The 13,328-nt window shown below is 41.5% G+C and overlaps 1 pseudogene; it reads right to left on the minus strand.

Moving 5' to 3' along the window:
- Positions 1 to 2,250: 2,250 nt before the first annotated feature.
- On the minus strand, positions 2,251 to 2,694 carry LOC101049529 (2-iminobutanoate/2-iminopropanoate deaminase pseudogene; annotated as a pseudogene).
- Positions 2,695 to 13,328: the final 10,634 nt, after the last annotated feature.

Here is a 13,328-nt window from a genome sequence, read left to right on the forward strand (position 1 = left end):
TCAAAATAGGAAAAAAGAGAAAATAGTTGAAATATTAAAATAAATTCAACTCTAGTTATTACTTTTTAAAGTTGATAATAATAATAATTATTATTATTTTTGCTTTTCTTTGGCTTGCAGACTAAGCTTAGACAGAAGAAAATATTCTTTTGCAGTAGTTTTAAAAGGAAGGCCATGGCAGGTGCTGCAGACCTGACTGTACCCCCATCCAGGGAGCTGCTTGCTCATGGGGAATGTTGTTGGAGGCAGCTGGAGGAGCCTGGTGAGAAATGGCCCACACAGCCCAGCAAGAAAATGGCCCATTTTGGCTGTTTTCATGTTTAAAAGTGCCTATCAATTTAAAAGCATTTAGAGGAGAACTGAATTTAAACTGGTACCACTGAGAAAAGAGAAATTAAACTCTTTGTCTTATTACCTTACAACCGTCGGTTCCCCCTTGAAGCTCTCACTCCTTCATTTTCTTGGTCTTTCCTCCTTTTCACGTCTCTTTCTGCCCCACTTTCTTTCCTGTGCGGGCTCATGCCTACTGGTTGTGATACAGCTAGTGAAGCTGTCTACGTGCTCTGAAGTGTGTGAGGTTTCTGCGAACACTGGGTCATGTACCAACACTGCTTAGAGCGAAGCATATCTCTGCTACACATCAAACTCTTGACAAGCGGTTTCCATATTTCATACGCCATGTTGTATATCTCCTATGTTCCAAGTTCTCCATGGAGAACAGGATGAGAACTGGAAAAGTCTGATCAAGGTGACCAGTGAAAAGGGGAAGAATGTTGTGACTCCCTCAAGGGGAGCCAGTGAGCTCTATGGTGAAACTGGGCTCCTTGAGCCCTTGTTGTGGAGGCTCAGGGGTTACTGCAAGGGTGCAATTGACAATAGTACAAGGCAGTATTTCCTAGATCTGGGGGAAGATCTACACATAGTGATATCTAAGAGATTACTTCTTGGGCATTTTCAAGTTTTTAAATAATGTGTTATGTGGTAAGAATTCCACATTATTACATATATTTTTATAAAGATCATCAAACATCATTAGAATATAGATTTTAGAAGTAACATAACAAAAAAGCAGTCAAAACAGTCAAATAAAAAGTTGTTTACATAGAGATCTATGGATACAGTCCTATTGTTGATCATTGCTTAGTTTTAAGTGAATAAATAGGAATGCTTTATTCTCTTCTAATCATTTAACAAATGTTTATTGAGTACCTACTGTGAACAGAAAATGTTTTACATACTGCCGATATAATAGTGAACAAGATAGGCAAGGACTCTGTTTTAACTGATCTTATATTCTAAATGTGTGTGTTGGGTAGGGAGAAGGTTGCCAAGATCTGTGAAGAGTCTGAGATTTTGCCATACTTGCAAGCTAACAAATTGGCCAGCTATAGTTTCATGACCTCTGGATTCACAATGAAGTATGAAGTATAGTTTATTATTCACAGCCATGAAGTAGCCATTGTTTTCCTTGTGCTGGTTCTCTGAACCCCAGTACTCACAGAGCAATGTGAAGAGGGCCAGTAAATACCTACACCTGCAGTAAGTTATGTTACAGGACAGTAATCTTAAGCTTAGGGAACCTTAATGTTTTATAATGGGCAGTAAGTGTATATGTCCTTTACTTTTATGGAGACACTCATTCTCTCTTCCTGTCTATAAGTAAACTTGCCCTTTTCCCTGGAGGGGGACACTGTTTCTAATTTCCAAATTTATTCACTATTCTTTTTTTTTTTTTACATCTGCATGTCTATTTTATTTTCATTAGAAAAATATTATCTGTCTATGATTTTGGTCCACTGTCTTCCTGACCTCTACCATTCCAATTTAAATACTTTAATTTTACTCAAGTAAAAGCAGAATCACATATCTGACATGAGAACAAAATGTTTCCTATCATTGAATTAGTTTGAATTAGGTGTGCTTTTGATTATTTCTCAGAAACAATAACTCATCTTTCCTACCTGTTATTTTCCTTTTATTTATTTGAGTCACTCTTGAGTCATGAGTAAGTCTTTCCTACATTCAGTAATGTGGGTGTAACTAATAGTAATTTATTACAACAGTAACTGGATTGATCATCTAATCTTCATTTCATGCTTAGCTCTCTATATTATATGGTAGTTCCATAACAACTTCAGATATTTTAGTCAAACTTACATTTTCATCAGTGGTAAAAATTAAGACGTTATATCAGTTGTAAAAATTAAGATGTGAAAAATTTCAGACTGAATAGCACTGGACCACTTATAGTCATGCCATTGTGAGAGGTCCTTGGACAGTTACTTCCTCAGTTTCAACTCAGCGTCCTTTGGGCAAAGTGGCAACCAAGGTAAGCAGCACTTCCAGGAAGACTCCTCTTGAAATACTGTTTGTAGATTCATTGACGGTACTGAAGTCATTTGCAAAACAGTTGCTTTTACTACATTAGTGAAGTCACAGCCTGTAGCGTTCAGATTTTTACTCAGGTTTTTAAGAGCTTGCTTAGCTTCTTTTGCTAAACAAGCCCTCCTGGCATAAGCTGTCCACTGGAAGGGTCCCTGCCTATCTGTCCTAAAATGTAAGTGGCCCTGTTGACTCACCCAGCTTGACTGTAGGGCCCAATGGCCTTGCAGCTTTTGCGATGCTGATCACCTTTCTGATCAAGGATGACCTGGTTAACCTTTCTCGCTTGTGGCCCCTCCAGTAGAATCCCATGAGCCATTCCTGCTTGCTTCTCGCCCGACTGACCTATTCACTGTTGTGAAAAGATTGTAGTGGCTCTTCTTGCAAGATGACACGAGAGACCCTCCAACCATGGACAGAAGGAGATAGTCATATTTATACTGAAATATTTCTGTGAACTATGAAATGTATTGAACTCAGGCAAATCTCAGTTTTGACTTGCGATTTTCATCAGAAATGCTGGTTCCCAGCATCAGTTTCTGCAGTCTTGTGAAAGGGCCATATTATCTGGTGGACAGACCTACTGTCATGTGAGCACTGTGGAACATGAGCAATGTGGAGTAGGACTCACTTTTCCACTCTGTGTCTCACTGTCTGTGTCACTTGGACTGATTGCATAGGTTCTCTAAATCTATTTCCTATAAACTGGGAATATTAAAACCCACTCAACAGAGTTATTAGAAAATTAAATAAATAACATTTATAAAATACTTAGCATAAAGTCTAGATACAATAAGCATTCAATAAAGGGTAGGTATTTTTGTTTACTATTACAGGTGTCCTAGATTCTGCTTTTAAATTTAATCTTTATGACAACACTGTAATATAATAGGATCTTCATTTTGTAAATTAGGAAATGGAGACTCAGAGACTTTTTGGAGGTTACCAGCTAATCAGTGGTAGAGCTACAATTCCAGCACAGTCCAATCGATGTCCAAGTTCACATCATGTACGACCCAGCAGCCTTTAGAGGTGAAGTTTCCCTACTTCCTAGTTGAATTTCCGCATCCAGAATCCACCTCTGCAGGCGTGGTGGCTCATACCTATAATCCCAGCACTCGGGGAAGCCAAAGAGGGCAGATTGCTTGAGCCCAGGAGTTTGAGAACAGCTTGGGCAACGTGGAGAAACCCTATCTCTACAAAAAATACCAAAATTAGCCAAGGTTGGTGGTGTGTGTCTGTAGTCTCAGCTACTCGGGAGGCTGACGTGGGATCTCCTGAGCCCAGGGAGATGAAGATTGAAGTGAGCCGATTGCGTCGTGCACTCCAGCCTGGGTGACAGAGTGAGGCCCTGTCCCAAAACAACAAGAAGCAAACAAAACTCCAAAGTGGAGTTATTGGAAGATTAAATGAATAACATTTGTAAAATATGTAGCATAAAGTCTAGATACAATTTATTATATTCAATGATGGTCATTTACCTTTTTATTCGCCTTCTGAATCTTAAAGCATACACATTAAATTCGAAAGCCAAAGATATCTAAAGCCAAAGAAGCTTTTTGCCCCTTAACGTCTGACTTACGTACTTAATAATGAAGGCTGGCCTCCCGGTTTGGCAACCTGTCCCGTGTTTCCTCACACATCACCTCCGCCCACCCCTGGTGGCCCTGCCCTTGCAATTTCCTCTTCCCTATGCTATTTCCCATACTTGGAATATTTTCTTAAGCCTTCTTTACAGAGGCTTAAGATTCACCCACAATGCACCTCACCTTCTTCTGACCTTCTCTGTAGCTACTGGAATATTTCGATCTTGTCCTCTCAATTAACAATGGGAAAACATAATCCCGTTAGTTCTTTTAAAAGTCATTTTTCTTGGAAGAGGAATAGGTGGTTGCACCTCTTTAAGACCGAGAGACACTGTAGGGGAGAAAAGGAAAACGCTGAAAACTTGTTGAAAACCACATTCTTCAGGAAATAATCATGAGAATAGTAACACAGGAGCACCGATCAAGAAAAAAAAGCAAAAGGTACTTTCTGGTTTTCTCAACCATTTTAATGATTAATGGTTACGGTAAGCTGATGTATCTCTCAGTGCTAATACTTAAAAGCCCTCCCTCCTTCCCCAAAAAACACTGATCTTTTCTCTAGGGTACTCATGTCAAATGGAAACTTCGCTGCAGAGAGCCGCTTTAATGTAACCCTCCTGAGAAAGACATGTTAAAACATGAAGAAAAGGGACTTGACCATTCAAAAAAAAAAAAAAAAAAAAACCCAAAAAACCAACCCAGAAATGAAAGTGAGGCTCACATTATATCTATAAGATACAAACTGATGGCCGGGTGCGGTGGCTCACGCCTGTGATCTTAGTACTTTGGGAGGCAGAGGCAGGTGGATCACGAAGGCAGGAGATTGAGACCAGCCTGGCCAACAAGGTAAAACCCCCATCTCTACTAAAAATACAAAAATGAGCTGTGCATGGTGGTGCCTGCCTGTAGTCCCAGCCACTCAGGAGGCTGGGGCAGGAGAATTGCTTGAACTTGTGAGGTGGAGGTTGTGAGCTGAGATCAGGCCATCGCATTCCAGTCTGGGTGACAGAGTGAGGCTCCGTTTAAAAAAAAAAAAAAAAAAAAGATACAAACTGATTTTCTTCCCTCCTACAGCCAGCTACAGCGATTTAAATAATAATTTACATATTTATTAAATCCCCATAGAGACATGCCTGCTGTTTTGGTCCTTTCTTTTTAATAGCAGTAAATTTGTGATATGGAAGCCCTTTGAAGAATCTCAGCCTGTGCCAAAAATCACATGTTGACCGACGAGATCCATTGGAAGAATTTGTGGTCCAAATTAGCGTGAAATCATCAGCAAATGCTGTGTGGTCACGCTGGGTCTCTTTACCAGACTCCCCAGTTCCCGGGTCAGCTAGAGCAATTATTAAAACACCCGATGGTCACACACATTTCTGCTAGTAGATGATGTTAAAAGAAAGCTAGCCGGGCGCGGTGGCTCAAGCCTGTAATCCCAGCACTTTGGGAGGCCGAGGCGGGTGGATCACGAGATCAAGAGATCGAGACCATCCTGGTCAACACGGTGAAACCCCATCTCTACTAAAAATACAAAAAAATTAGCTGGGCATGGTGGCGCGTGCCTGTAATCCCAAGTACTCAGGAGGCTGAGGCAGGAGAATTGCCTGAGCCCAGGAGGCGGAGGTTGCGGTAAGCCGAGACAGATCGCGCCATTGCACTCCAGCCTGGGTAACAAGAGCAAAACTCCGTCTCACAAAAAAAAAAAAAAAAAAGAAAAAAAGAAAAGAAAAGAAATAAAGCTAGAGGAGAATCGGTTTGCAAAGGCCTGCACCTGAGCGCCTGTTCTCTGGCGCATTCCCAGCACGGGGCAAGGTGCGGGCTTGCCTTCCACCTCTTCCAGTCGCGCTAGCACGTCAATGAAGGGACCTAAAAGCCAGGAGGCTCTGCTCCTGCGGGGAAGAAGGCCTTAGAAGGCGAGAGAAGGGCTGCGAGGTGGCGCACAGTGGCACCTGGAGATCCACGCCCGCCCTCCGCGGCCAGCGCTAGCACATGTCGAGCCCGGCGCCTGGGAAGAAAGCGTGTCAGAGCAGAGCGGTGCTGCTGTTCATGGAGCAGGTGTTTGTCTTGCGAGTGTGTCGGAAGGAGGGGCGCGGGGGTCGGGTTCCTGACCGGCGCTTCTGAGGCGGGACAAGAGGCCGAGGTTGGATTTCTCACCACCTCGCCTGAGAGCTTTGATTTTGCCGATGGGATGCAATTGTACAAATTGAGTGTATAAGACTATCCGTTCGCTATGCGTTTGTACAGTTGTTTTCAAAGCAAACTGGCCTCAGGGTGCGGATTTCAGGATCAGTCTTAGGGATTGAGCCAGGTCCTGTTAGGTAAAGATTAACAGCCCAAAAAATAGAATTTGTCGCATCGCCTTAAGATTCCCACAAGGCAATGGCAAAGTTGATCTAAGATCTTCTTGGAAGGCAAAGATACATACACCCCCCCACCAACCTTTTTTTAAAGAGTAAGAACATAAATTTGTCGATAATAAATTAATAACTCTCATGTAAGAGAGTTGCCAATATAAGAGACTCTATCTCCCATGTTCACTAATAAAGCTACGTATTATTTTGGTAAGAAATGCCTAAATTGAAATTCCAAAGGGCATTATGAACTTGAATTAAAAAGGTAATGGATTTTTTAATAAGTTCTGGGTCAAGATGTATTATCAAACTATTTTCCATAGGGCATAGAATATAGCGTCCATCCTTTTAATAATGCCAGACCCAGTCTTAACATCCAGTGGCCAGCTGAGGCTGCTTGTCTATTATAGCTCTCCCACCATCCCTAGCAATGAACAAATAACTAGATGACCTATGAAACATTTAAAATAGAACTGTCTCCTAGAGAAACTGTTACTAGCAGAGACAGGCTTGATCCAGACCAGGATAACCTGCTTTGGGAAACAGCAGATCAATATTGTTTGGGAGTAAGTAGTGGAAGTAAATATTATGGTGAATTAAGTTAAAACAAATGATCTGTGCACTGACACGCACGAATTGTTCTGATGCAGTAACATGCGAAGGATAATTCTGTGTGCTTCGAAATTCGAAGGGCTTTCAGAAAACACTTTTAATTATACAAACCATTTATTAGTTACGAAAGCACTATGTCTGCAAATCGTTAAAGACTGGCAAAGAACTTGACCATGCATTTGAAAAGTGGTCTGCATATTCTAAGTTGGAGGGGATGAGTTTTCTTCTTTCCTGATTTATGGCTTGGGTCCAAAGCCAAAGTTATGTCTTTAAGCCATTCTTCCGTCATGCCTAACTGTCTGACTCTGCTATACTCTACAATAACCTGCCTCTTTTTGTGTGCTTTCTTAGAATTTATATATATTTATATATTTTGCTGCATCCCTCATCCTTCCTCCCATCTCTGCTGGGTTCTGGAGGCAGGTAGTATTTCTATATGTAGCCATGGTGAAAAAGAAAGGTAAACGTGTTGACTAAAATGTAGCCGAACGCAACACACTTAAGTGTACTCTGAATGAAAAAGTCCATTATTGAGTTATAAATGGCCAGAAAAAACTGCTACATTACATGTTTAGATAACTTCTGCTCAGGCATGCCGTTAGTCTTAGCTATCTTCATAGCCGCATTCACTTTTAGATGATTTTAGATTAATATAGGAATTTATACTGTAACTTAATATTGGAAGCATAAAATTCATTGTTACAAATTGTCTTCTGTTTTTCATATTTTCTGTAAAACAAAAATCTCCATAAGATAATAGAATGACTGCCTCTTTCATCACGGACGCGTGTAGCAAGAGAGTGGATCTGGAAAACAAATTTGTGCTTTTTCTGGAAATGGGAACCATTCATAAAGCATTTAATGAGTTCAAGGTCTCCTTGCTCCCATTCTGCCTCCTATTCATATAGACTGTTGGCAACCAGAGGTAGCTGAGCTAGTGACGCATTATTGGATGAATCCGCTTCAAACTTGAAGATTTATGAAAGCTCTGAATGACAGGCAAAAATATACATTTTCCTTTTGAAAGGGTAAGATTAATATTCAGTGGTCACAACATATAACTAAAGAGAAAAATGAAATGAACTGTTTATGCAGAGAGTTGATTTAATATTACAATAGACCTGAAAGTCTGTGGCAAAATTTTTAAATTTTGCTCAAGGGTTTAAAGCTGCTCTGAGATGTTCTTACGGGTCTAACCCCATTGCCATTTTTATGCATGTCGTGAGCTTGTTTACCAGCTACATTGATGTGAGATGCTCAGCTGTCTCCCGATGCCGCCTGCCTCCCTCTGTGTATCTTTATGCACTATATGCTCTCATTAATTTTGGAAAGATTTTCAAAGAGTGCTCAAATAACACTTCCAATTAGAAGCCGGTATTTTTTTTTTTCTAAGTGTTGGAGTGCAAAGCTCATTGAAATGACCCCCAGATGACTGAATTGTATCCTAAAAACAGTCTTGGGTAAGAAAAAAGACTAACTGATGCCTAGAGGTCTCAATAAACCTTCTAACTCCATTAAAATTCGGTTTCTGCTTCCTTCCTGCAGCTCTAGGTCCCAGTTTTAAGCTCTGTTCTTCATCTCCAAACTTCAGACATTGGGCAAACTGCTGGTTTCTTTTTTGTGAAAACATCATCAGCTTGTATTTGATTGTCACAGAGTAGTACCTTGGCTAAATTTGTGTCCGCACTCTTTTCTCCCTAAAGGTCATCTCCCTATGGTCATCTCATAGGGTGGGGTTGGGGAGGCTCTGTATTGTTCAGATGCTATGTATGGGATAATGCTGAGAAAGGAGAATGTGAAAAAGGGATCATCACTAACCATTTCCATATTCCTGGGAATTTTCCTGGGCTGGAGTAGTGAAATACAAAAACTGGGTTTCCTGGTCCGTGCTATGTAACGTAGGCCATCAGGAAGGTAGTTATTGAGGCATTTAGGGTAGGCAAAGATAACAGAATTAAGAAATGAATAGTTGAGAGTAGGGCAGTGAATTAGAAGTTGCCTTGATTGCTGTGGTTTCTCCTCCTCTCCCACGAAGATGGCATCTTTTTATTTCCGAGTCCTTCCACCACCAGGATGCTCTGACCTCTAGGTATCTACCTTGGCATCTCTATTCCCCAACAGCCTACTGTCACTCCACTCAGGTGGCTCAGCACATGGCCCTGCAGAATGAGATACCAGATTCTTCTTCCCATTTTAGTCCTTTCCTCGCTCCTGCTCCCTAGACCCCATGGCTGCTCACTGTGCCCTGCCTCCTCATCAACCACAGCCCAAGAATCTCCCCTTCCCTTCAACATTGATGGGGGTGACGCTTTTGCTTTCCTTTAGAGTGGGAAGTCTGTCTCTTCATTTGCTACTTGAAAAAGTAACTCACATCAGGAAAATTTGGAGTAACTACAAAGGCCTTTTTTTATTTCTGATAAAGAATATTTAATAATTAATGGACACAAAATTGAACAACACAGACATTATATGGAGAGAAATATTCCTTTTTAAGTCTCGTCTACTCTTTCTGGGTAAATCAAAGAGACATTTCCAGTTTGGTGTTGGTATGACTTTAAGTCCTCCCTCACTCTTATTAATATTCCTTTTTTTTTTTTTTTTTGAGACGGAGTTTCGCTCTTGTTACCTAGGCTGGAGTGCAATGGCACGATCTCGGCTCACCACAACCTCCGCCTCCCGGGTTCAGGCAATTCTCCTGCCTCAGCCTCCTGAGTAGTTGGGACTACAGGCACGCGTCACCATGCCCAGCTAATTTTTTGTATTTTTAGTAGAGACGGGGTTTCACCATGTTGACCAGGATGGTCTCGATCTCTCAAGCTCGTGATCCACCCGCCTCGGCCTCCCAAAGTGCTGGGATTACAGGCTTGAGCCACCGCGCCTGGCCTTAATATTCCTTTTTAATGCAAAAAGTAGACCTCAGATTCAAACCCCTATTGTTGGTAGTACCTGTCGCACTCTGACCCAGCGCCAGACAAGACCCTAAATGATATGAATTTTAAGTTGGAAGTGAAAGAAGAAAAAAATCTCAAGTGTCTTGGTGAGAAAGGATGTCGCTCCCTGTGTCATGCCCAGTCAGTTGGAAAGAAGGCCCAGAGAAAAGTGGCTCTCTCATTCATTTGTGTCTATTATTTCATTGATTTCTGAGCAAATTAGAGGCTCTGTGGAAAAGGACTCGCAAGGAAGTATGGAACAGCGTAAATGGAGCGTTCTACTTAACACAAGGAAATGTGTTATGCATATATTACACATGGGCTCTTTCAGAGAAAATTGTGAGCAGAGCTCTCTGTGAACTTCTTTGTTAATTTGTAAGTTATTAAGGTAAAACTATTTTTCCCTCCTGAAATTCTACAAAAATCCGTTGGGTAAAATACAGATCGTGTTATAGAAGGAAGTTTATAGGGATGTAAAATGCTGAGACAACCAGAAATCCCACATTTTAGATGTCAGGGCATTTGATTCATTCCTGTTAAGACTTGGACATCCGTAAATAAAATCCTGGCTGACTGAATGTGTAACCTTATAAATTTAAGTGCTCTTTACTCTGAAGACCTGCAGTTGTCCTTTTAAAAAATCTTTTAAAGAAACCGAGAATCTCCTGAGTTTCTTGACTCTAGATTAAGTCCATGGGGGCAAGCCTGGTTCTAGCTTTCACTCTATACATGCTAAATTTATACCAACTTTATCTTGTGGTTGAGTCTATGAATAATACAATTTGGGGATTCCGAATTTATGAATGAACAGGCAGCTTTGAACTCTTTCCGGGAGCAGGCACCATATGCCATTCAAAGGTAATTTCCCTTAGATTTACATTTCATTTGCTCATCTTGTGCCTCTAATGCCAAGTGCTGTGTCAGACCTTGAAAGGAAACATAACAGTGAATAGCAGTCCAGAGAAAGAATGATCAAGCTGACACATGGTAGCCTCCTCCATAAATCAGAGATTCCACAGAGAGAACTTGACTGTCCAGCTTAGACATTCAAAAAAGAAATGTAGAAGGAGGAAAAGAAAACAACAGTACGAAGCTCGCTAGGACTCAGTGAATGAGAAAAATGAATCGCAATAAACCTGGCAGAATAAAAATTATCTGATTATCGTATGAAGCAAAATCTTTAAGAAATAAGTTTGTCAACCAGTTCTGAAGAAAAGTAAAAATGAGAGTTATTACATGTAATCATAAGAAAAGAGATGAAAACCAATCTGAGATAAAAAAAAAATGTCAAGGTCACGCCTTTCTGAACAAGGCGGAAATGACATAGAAGGATGAACCAGATGTGGCCAAGCAGGTACGAGGTCAGAAGGTGACAGGTGCAGGCATCTTCCCATCAAAGCAGGACAGGTGACATTTGCTTCTTTAAATTTGTATTGGGAAAATTCCCACTTCAACCAGTTTTTTGGATTTTCAAGATTACTAGACTTAGTAATTGTGGATAGACAGTTAGGCATGGAGCTTTAGAAGGTGCCTGAAATTGAGGAGTCCTGTTACTTAAACTTAGTTAGCCTCACAGTAGATCTACCTCTGTCCCCTCTGCAGAATCATGCCTCATGTGACACAGGGGAAGAGGTGGGCTTTGGGCTGCTGTGCTGGGCAAGAGGCTGTGATTCATCTTCTCACATGGATTGCCTTGAGTCATGCTGTCCTCATCATTAGAATGGGAAGCTAGAGACAGTTGTGATTAGGGAGTGGGTTTAAAAGATAAAGAAGTTATTTCTGGCTACAGTAATGAAGACTGCATCGTTACTGGGTTTCAGAAGTGTGAAACCTCAGTGGAACCATTTTCGTCTCTTTTTGAATGGCAAGATATATCAGACTGTGCCAGATGCTTGAGATATACAGATGAAAAATGAATGATGAATGAAATTTGGTATCTGCTATTAGAAAGCTTGTAAAATGGAGATGGAAGGGTTGGAGGTAGGATAGAGGCAGAAGGAACCCAGAGTATCCATTTGGGATGGTACCTTACATTCATTCATTTTTTTTTTTTTTTTTTTTTTTTTTTTGAGACAGAGTCTTGCTCTGTCATCCAGGCTGAAGTGCTGTGGCATGATCTCAGCTCACTGCAACCTCCACCTTTTGGGCTCAAGTGATCCTCTCACTTCAGCATCCTGAGTAGCTGGGACTACAGGTGCACACCACCATACCTTGCTAAGTTTTATCTTTCATGCAGAGACTGGGTTTCACTACGTTAGCCAGGCTGGTCTTGAATTCCTGAGCTCAAGTGATCTGCCCATAACAGTGTCATAAAATGCTGGGATTATAGGGGTGAGCCATTGCACCCAGCGACATTTATTCATTTAACAAGTATTTGTTGAGTACTATATTATTCTAAGAGCTGGGGACCTGGCAGCAAACAAAATAGCTCTATGTGCCAGTACACACGGAGCTTTTACTCTAGTGGTGAGAAACAGACAGTAGATAAAGTATGAGTGTAGATATCGATATATACATACACATACATATATGGACAGATGATGGTGATAACTGGAGTAAAATAAAGCAGGCTACAGGAGATTGCTGTTTCTTTTCTCTGTTTCTCTTTCTCGTGTGTGCTTGTGTCCGCGTGCGGGGAGCTATGGCTATTTTATACAAAGTGGACAAGAAGAAGCCAACTATAAGGTGACATTTCAAAGAAGGGCAGAAAGAAATGAGAAAGAGGCACGGTGGAAGAGCTCTCTGGGCAGAGAGAATAGCACGTGGATGTGTCTGGAGGCAGGAGTGTGAGAGGTGTGTCTGGGGAACAGCAAGGGAGGCCCAGTGGGGCTGCAGTGGGGTCTGCAGTGAGGGGAGCGGAAGGCAGTAAGGTCAGAGAGGCAGCAGAGGTCAGTGCAAGAATCCTCGCAGGCCATGCTAAGGACTCTTGGCTTTAAGTGTGGTGGGGAGCCCCCGGAAGGAGCCATGTGTGCAGAATCAATTCTAGAAGGGAGAGCCTGGGAGCAGGGGGCTCAGCTGGGGGACTGCCGAAATAACCTAGGTGAGCCATGAGAGTTGCTTTGACTGGGTTGGTGGCAACGGAGGTGAGAAACTTTTGTTATGTTTCAGAAAGGAGCCGGCAGGATGTCCTGACAGGTCAGACAAGGAGATGAGAGGCAATGTTCTATCTTGAGCAACTAGAAGGCTGGAGTTTTACTTTAATGAAATGAGAAGAACAGTAGGAGGAACAGTTTGGGAGGTGGTGGTGGGATTTCTGTTTCGGACCTAAGTTTGAGGTCTTCATTCGATGTCTGATTGGGAATATCAAGTCAGCAGTTGGATGTGTTTGGAGTTCAGGAAAGGGGGTGAGGCTGGAGATAAATATGTGGGAGTTAAGACCATACATATGGTATTTAATGCCATAAGCTTAAAGGAGATCACCTAGGGAATAAATATAAATAGAGGGAAAGTAAATATGACGTGTTTCT

Source organism: Saimiri boliviensis, chromosome 14 (genome assembly GCF_048565385.1).
Source record: "Saimiri boliviensis isolate mSaiBol1 chromosome 14, mSaiBol1.pri, whole genome shotgun sequence".
In the NCBI taxonomy this organism is placed as follows: Eukaryota; Metazoa; Chordata; class Mammalia; order Primates; family Cebidae; genus Saimiri; species Saimiri boliviensis.